The sequence below is a fragment of the Mustela putorius genome, unplaced genomic scaffold (assembly GCF_011764305.1).
Source record: "Mustela putorius furo isolate JIRA1106 unplaced genomic scaffold, ASM1176430v1.1 tig00000198_pilon_pilon_pilon, whole genome shotgun sequence".
NCBI classification, from domain to species: domain Eukaryota; kingdom Metazoa; phylum Chordata; class Mammalia; order Carnivora; family Mustelidae; genus Mustela; species Mustela putorius.
The window spans coordinates 6,674,425-6,681,241 of NW_025421311.1; the positions used below are offsets into that span (position 1 = coordinate 6,674,425).

General features: G+C 37.4%; 1 pseudogene; it reads right to left on the reverse strand.

The window, feature by feature from the left end:
• Positions 1–5,401: 5,401 nt before the first annotated feature.
• On the reverse strand, positions 5,402–6,406 carry LOC101670383 (annotated as a pseudogene).
• Positions 6,407–6,817: the final 411 nt, after the last annotated feature.

The window sequence follows — 6,817 nt, forward strand, 5'->3', positions numbered from 1 at the left end:
AGAACTCATACAGCAATTCAGTAACATGGCAGGATACAAAGTCAATGTACAGAAATCAGTGGCTTTCTTATACACTAACAATGAAAATACAGAAAGGGAAATTAGAGAATTGATTCCATTTACTATAGCACCAAGAACCATAAGATACCTGGGAATAAACCTAACCAAAAAGGTAAAGGATCTGTACTCGAGGAACTACAGGACACTCATGAAAGAAATTGAAGAAGACACAAAAAGATGGAAGACCATTCCATGCTCTTGGGTCAGAAGAATAAACATTGTTAAAATGTCTATACTGCCTAGAGCAATCTATACTTTTAATGCCATTCTGATCAAAATTCCACTGGTATTCTTCAAAGAGCTGGAGCAAAGAATCCAGAAATTTGTATGGAACCAGAAGAGACCCCAAATCGCTAAGGAAATGTTGAAAAAAAAAATTAAACTGGGGGCATCACGTTTCCTGATTTCAAGCTTTACTACAAAGCTGTGATCACCAAGACAGCATGGTACTGGCATAAAAACAGACACATAGACCAGTGGAACAGAGTAGAGAGCCCAGATATGGACCCTCAACTCTATGGGCAAATAATCTTCGACAAAACACGAAAAAATATACAGTGGAAAAAAGACAGTCTCTTCAATAAATGGTGCTGGGAAAACTGGACAGCTATATGTCGAAGAATGAAACTCGACCATTCTCTTACACCGTACACAAAGATAAACTCAAAATGGATAAAAGACCCCAACATGAGACAGGAATCCATTAGAATCCTAGAGGAGAACATAGGCAGTAATCTCTTCAATATCAGCCACAGCAACTTCTTTCAAGATATGTCTCCAAAAGCAAAGAAAACAAAAGGGAAAATAAACTTTGGGGACTTCATCAAAATCAAAAGCTTCTGCACAGCAAAGGAAACAGTCAAGAAAACAAAGACTCTTTTGAAAATCAGAGGTCAACATCAGAGAACAAGACTTCTCGCAGAAAGACTAGTTATCTGGTTCCTGGGCTAGCATCTACTCTTGTGGTTATTCAGAGTTGAAGGATGATTAGTGTTATTTAAAGTAGTACAGGTTAGGTCTATTAAAATTGATGCAATTCTGTCACTCTTTGCTATATTACAAAATCACCTTCAAACTCCAATCCATAACTACTTATCTGAAGACATTAAATACCTTATTATCAGATGATTTCAACTATTGGAATTCACTGTAAATAATTTAAACTTGGCTGCCTCACAATTTATATAATAAAATACCTTTAAACGTATCTTTAAAATCCTGGACAATGATTTATTACCTTCTCAGCCCCTACTCCCACATTCTCCCTCCTATACTCTGAAATCTTTTTTTTTTTAATTTACTTTTATTTTTTCAGTGTTTCAAGATTCATTGTTTATGCACCACACCCAGTGCTCAATGCAATCTCTACCCTCCTTAATACCCACCACCAGGCTCACCCAATTCCCTGCCCCCATCCCCTCCAATACCCTCAGTTTGTTTCTCAGTATCTCATGGTTCATCTCTGCCTCCGATTTCCCCCAACTCACTTCTCCTCTCCATCTCCCAATGTCCTCCGTGTTACTCCTTATGTTCCACAAGTAAGTGAAATGGTATGATAATTGACTCTCTCTGCTTGACTTATTTCACTCAGCATCGTCTCCTCCAGTCCCGTCCTGAAATCTCTTATACACATGCTGCATTCACAGTTCCCTGGGATTTGCTGACCCATCCCAGAACTCTAGAAGTCTATTTGGAGCATGTTTCTCTTCTAGTTAGCCACCAAACATCATCAGCACTTTAGGCTAGGGATAAATTGTATTTCTTGCTTAATGAATCAACAAGTAATGAAATCATTCTAATACAGTGTATGTTCCTTCGTTTCCTGTCCATCTATATTTCTAAAAAGCTTACAGCCCTAGCACTCTGCCTATATGGGTTTAGGCTATTTGCTTTCCAAATAAATTACACAGTGCCAGGATTTCTAAACTTACACCTTAAATTTCACTTGATCCATTAAACTAATGGCAGAGATGCTATAAATAGGGTAGATGAGAGAATCCTGTTCTTGGCATCTGGAGAGGTCTCTGCATATTGTGGGGGATGTATTCATCATCAGGGTCAATGACAGAAGATGCTCCTCACCCTGCCTCTCTCATGTGCTCTTATGGGATGAGAACTTGGGGAGGGGTAGAAGACTAGAAGAAGACATGCTGGACTGGTAATAGACACACATCCCCTTTCCAGATGATGCTTACACCTGATTAAACAAGAACATATGTGCACGTCTGGCCTCTCTGTTACTGCTTTACTATCTAGCACTTGATGTGTTGGGGATCACGACAGTAATTCCTCTGCACTCTCTGAATGGGGATAGCTCCTATAAAACTGCCCCCAAATACCATCAGTCTCCCTTAAACCCAGATTATCACATTACTATTTGCAAGGAGTCTTATCTTTCCTGGGCTAATCCTTACATTCTTCTAATCTTTTTTTTTTTTTTTGAACTTAATTTTTATTCTTGTCAGAGCTATATATGTACATAGTTTTAAAAAATCAGAATTTCCACAAGCATTATAATTTAAAACAAAATTAAGCAGCTTTCATCTGCCCAATCATTTGCCCATTTCCTGCTTCCCAGAGGCAGTCACTTTTGGTTTGGTTATTTTAGTATTTACTTCCATATCTTGCAGTAACAAGATTATTTTGCCCCTTTTTGATTCAAGGAGGCTCTGGTGTTAATGACTATAGTTATATGGAAACTGGGACCTTCACTGTTTTTCACCACCATCTCCTCCTTATTTGTGCGCCATATTTCGGGAGTTACTGTAATAATGATTAAACCAGCATTTAGTGCTTATCTTAGTATGACCATGTAAACACCATGCACAGCTGAGCCCGGTAGTACACTAACATTACTTTTACTTTCTTGCATTTGTATTGTTTTCCTGAAGTTAAAAAATCCTATTCTGTTTGGTTAGTTTCGTATGCACTTGGGGATTCATCGCCAAACTCCTTATGAGTCACCCAGCATCTTCTCTCAGTGTATGTAGACACCTCAGATATCTTGTCAGTTTCGTCTCCTTGGAAACCTCTCTCCTAGTTTTTTCTACCATATTCATGTACGAAATATGGTCTTTATGTTCCACAGCTGTCACCTTGGGTTAACCTTCACCAATGACCTGGGGACTCCTTTGACATTCTCTTGAGTTTGACCTCATCCTTAGATCACACCTTTTTGTTTTTCTTGGCCTAGATTCTTGTTTTCCTGGGGCACGTTCTCTAGCAGCTTCTTCATTAAAGGGTACTGAGGGGTGGGGGATAGACTTGCTGAGATCTTACACATAAGCTGTAGAGTCTGTCCTTCTACAGTTACGGAGGCCTGGAGCTATTCTGGTTCTAAGTGTTGCTGTTGAGAAGTCCAAAGCCATTCTGAATCATTGTCCTCCGTGAAGGACGTGTCCTTAATTTCTGATGGCCTTTCATATCTTTTCTTTATCCCTCGTGTTCTTTAACTTTCACAGTATTGCATCTACATGTGTGGCTTCTCTTCCCTTGTTGTGCTAAACGCTCAGGGGGATCCTTTAATCTAAAAATTCATAGACATGAAATATTTGGTGATCATTTCTTTACTTATCCCCTCCTTCTAATTTGTTTGTTCTCTCTTTCCATAATTTCTGTAATTTGGAAGTGGACCTCCTGATTTAATTCTTTAACTTTCTTGTTTTAAAAATCCTTATTTTCCATCTTGCTCTTCTTTTTTTGCTCTATTTTTAGTAAGATTATCTTTTTTTTTTCAGCTATATTGAGATATAACTGACAAAACTGTAAGATACTGGAAGTACACAATGTAATGATTTGATACATGTACCCAAGTAATTCATCACCTCACATATTTACCTTTCTTTCTTTTTTTTTTTTTTTGGTGAGAACATTTAAGTTCTGTTGTTTTAGAAAATGTCAGTTATACCATGAAGTATTCTCAAATGCAATCACCATGCACTACATAATTTTTTTCTATCATCCCTTACACTGAAGTATTCTTTGGTTGGTTGGTTCGGTTTTTTATTGTTGTTTGTTTTACTTTCCTCTACAGTTGTTCCTAATTTATATGAGCTCTTTATTATTCATTAGAATTCTTTTTATTAATCTTGCTCTTGGTTCTCTTTTTCCTTTTTTTCTTTTTTGAAGTGTTCATGGTCATTCTCAGTATTAGTTTCTTCAAGACAGTCTTTCTAATTTAGAAAAAAAAAATGATTTCCTGAGATGTCTGGCTGTTTCTAGCCATCCATTCATATTTAAAAGTGACATTTTTTATAAACCTAATAGGGTTTATTCCAGCAATGTGAAATTCCTGGTTTTGATAATACACTACAGTTATTTAAGTGTATTAGCATTTGGAGAGGCTGAGTGATGGGTACACAGGACTTCTCTATACTGTATTTTGCAACTCTTATGAGTTTATAATGATTTTAGAATAAAAAGTAAGAACATATGCTAGTTGGAAATTCTAGGTGTTCAAAGAAGGGGCTTGCTTCCTTTGGTGTCACCGGGTGGTGTTCTGGCTAGACAGTTTCTCTAGGAACCTTGGTAGTACTATCTTTAGGGCTTAACACTGGTTTTCACAGAAGCACCAATCTCCTGCCTAGTGATCAAAGCCCTGGCTATTGGGGGAAGCATACTAATACGTCTGATATAGATATTCACTTAATCTTTCCACTTTTGATATGGTCCCCTTACTCTAACCTATGCCTAAGGTGTCCCAATTGAAGGACTCTTTGTTACATGCTTTCCAAAAGATGAACTTCCTTCTCTTGAAGTAGAAGAGGGGTAGTTGCCTAACTATATGGGATGGGTTACAGGGTGTGACCTGCACAGCTAGTTCTTTCAGTTAGTCTCTTTTATTTTTGGTGTTACCCAAACCATCAATTCTTAAAGAGCCCATTGCCTCCGATTCCTAACACTTTAAGGAATTTTGGTTGTTTCCTGGCATTCTCCACTGCTGTGTCAATTACCATTCATCCTTATGCTTTTGTATTTTCTTGTTATTGGGTTTTGTTTTGTTGTTTTCCTTCATTTTTTGTGGGATTTTGCCATTTTTAAGAAATCTCTTTTATTTTGGTGAGGTTTTCCAGAGGAAGCAGAGTAAATGCTATCTGCCAAGCTAATCATAAAGTGAAAGTCTGCCCACGCCAAAAGCTTCACCACAGTTCCATGAGATATATAACAATAAGAGATGGATAGCAGGAGTTATACACTCCAAGAACTATCCTCACTGTGTGAAACCAGACCAGAATTTCAGACAAAGGCAGTTAACCTTCTGCGGAGGAGGAATTTCCTTTGTTAAAATAATAAACAAAAATCCTTACACTACTTTTTTTTTTTGAAATTAAATCATCTTTATTGCTAAAAGTTAATTAACAAGTGTTAAAGAGAAAAATTCACTATTACTATTAAAGATCTGGACTCACATAACTGTTCAGCTTTATCTGAAGGTTAACAGAAGGAAGGGTCTTGCACTTAAGCTAACAATTAACACTTCGTATTGTTTTAAACTAGAATTTTTAAACCACTCTAAAAGAATTACATGCCTCTTAGCTAATGTTGTAATTGTATCATATTACTTAGGTTCAAGTTCTTCCTTCAAAGAGTCATCAGAATAACATGGACTGAAGAGACTTTCGAACACTTGCCATCTCTTGCTGCTGAGTTTCCATCATAATTTTTTTTTTGCAACATAGCCATTTCTTTTCTAAGTTCATTTTGTGCACCAGTAAGTAGACTATCGTGATTCTTCTCCAAGTCCTCCATACTCTTTATGAACTGCTCATATAACTGTCTAATTGTTTTCAGTCTCTGGCTCTGAACAATTCTAGATTGTTGAAAAACCTTTTGTTGCTGTCGGAACACGTTAGCTAGTTTTTCTTCTTGTTCCTCAGCTTTCTGCACATCTATATCCCACTGCTAAAACAAAGTCAGAAATTGCTGAGAATATTCTTGGTTAAGCTTCTGCCTTTGCTCTTGCTGGGTTTTCCAAACATGTTCAATTTTCTGGTTACTAGTTTTGAGAGACGCTTTGGTATATAATTCTAGTCTTTTTCTCTTGGCAAGAAGAGCCTTGTTAATGTCAGCTCCAAATCTTTCCAGCATATTTTGTACTTCACCCCCCATATCTTCAAACACTGCTGCAGAAGTCCTTTTCTTCCCATGCTTCTCAATTACTGGAGTCTTCCCTTCGGTAACATCCTCCTCTGAACCACTCAGATCTTTTTTATCTTCCTTCTCAAAGTCATAGGCTCTTACAACCTGATCCTCCATTGATGTCTTCCCAGATTTCCCTGTATGTTTTCTTCCAGAGGGCACCATATTTAGATGTTTTCTGAGGTTCCTGTCCGCTTGGCCAGCGCGACGCTCCTCTCTACACTACTTTTTATAATGAGCAATAGCTTATCTCAGAGAGCTCAATTTTGTCAAATAGCAGTCTATGACAAAGACAGATTAAGAGAATTTAGCACAGAGATGTTAATATCTGGTATGTATAATCACTGTGGCACAGTGGTAGATATTTCTGCATTCATCTACTCGTTCAACAAACATTCATTGAGCTCCTGCTATGTGCTAAGCACCATGTAGTCAATGATGCTGCCTAAAAGAAATGTGAAGGGGAAAATGGCAGAACTAATAATATTAACAATTACAGTCTCCTTTAAAGCACAGACACAAAGGACTTTAAATTAGGAAAAGACCATGCATATTATCCAGTTTTAAGTCCTGCATCAAACGTATGAAGTATTATTATAGATAATAGTCATGATCCCCT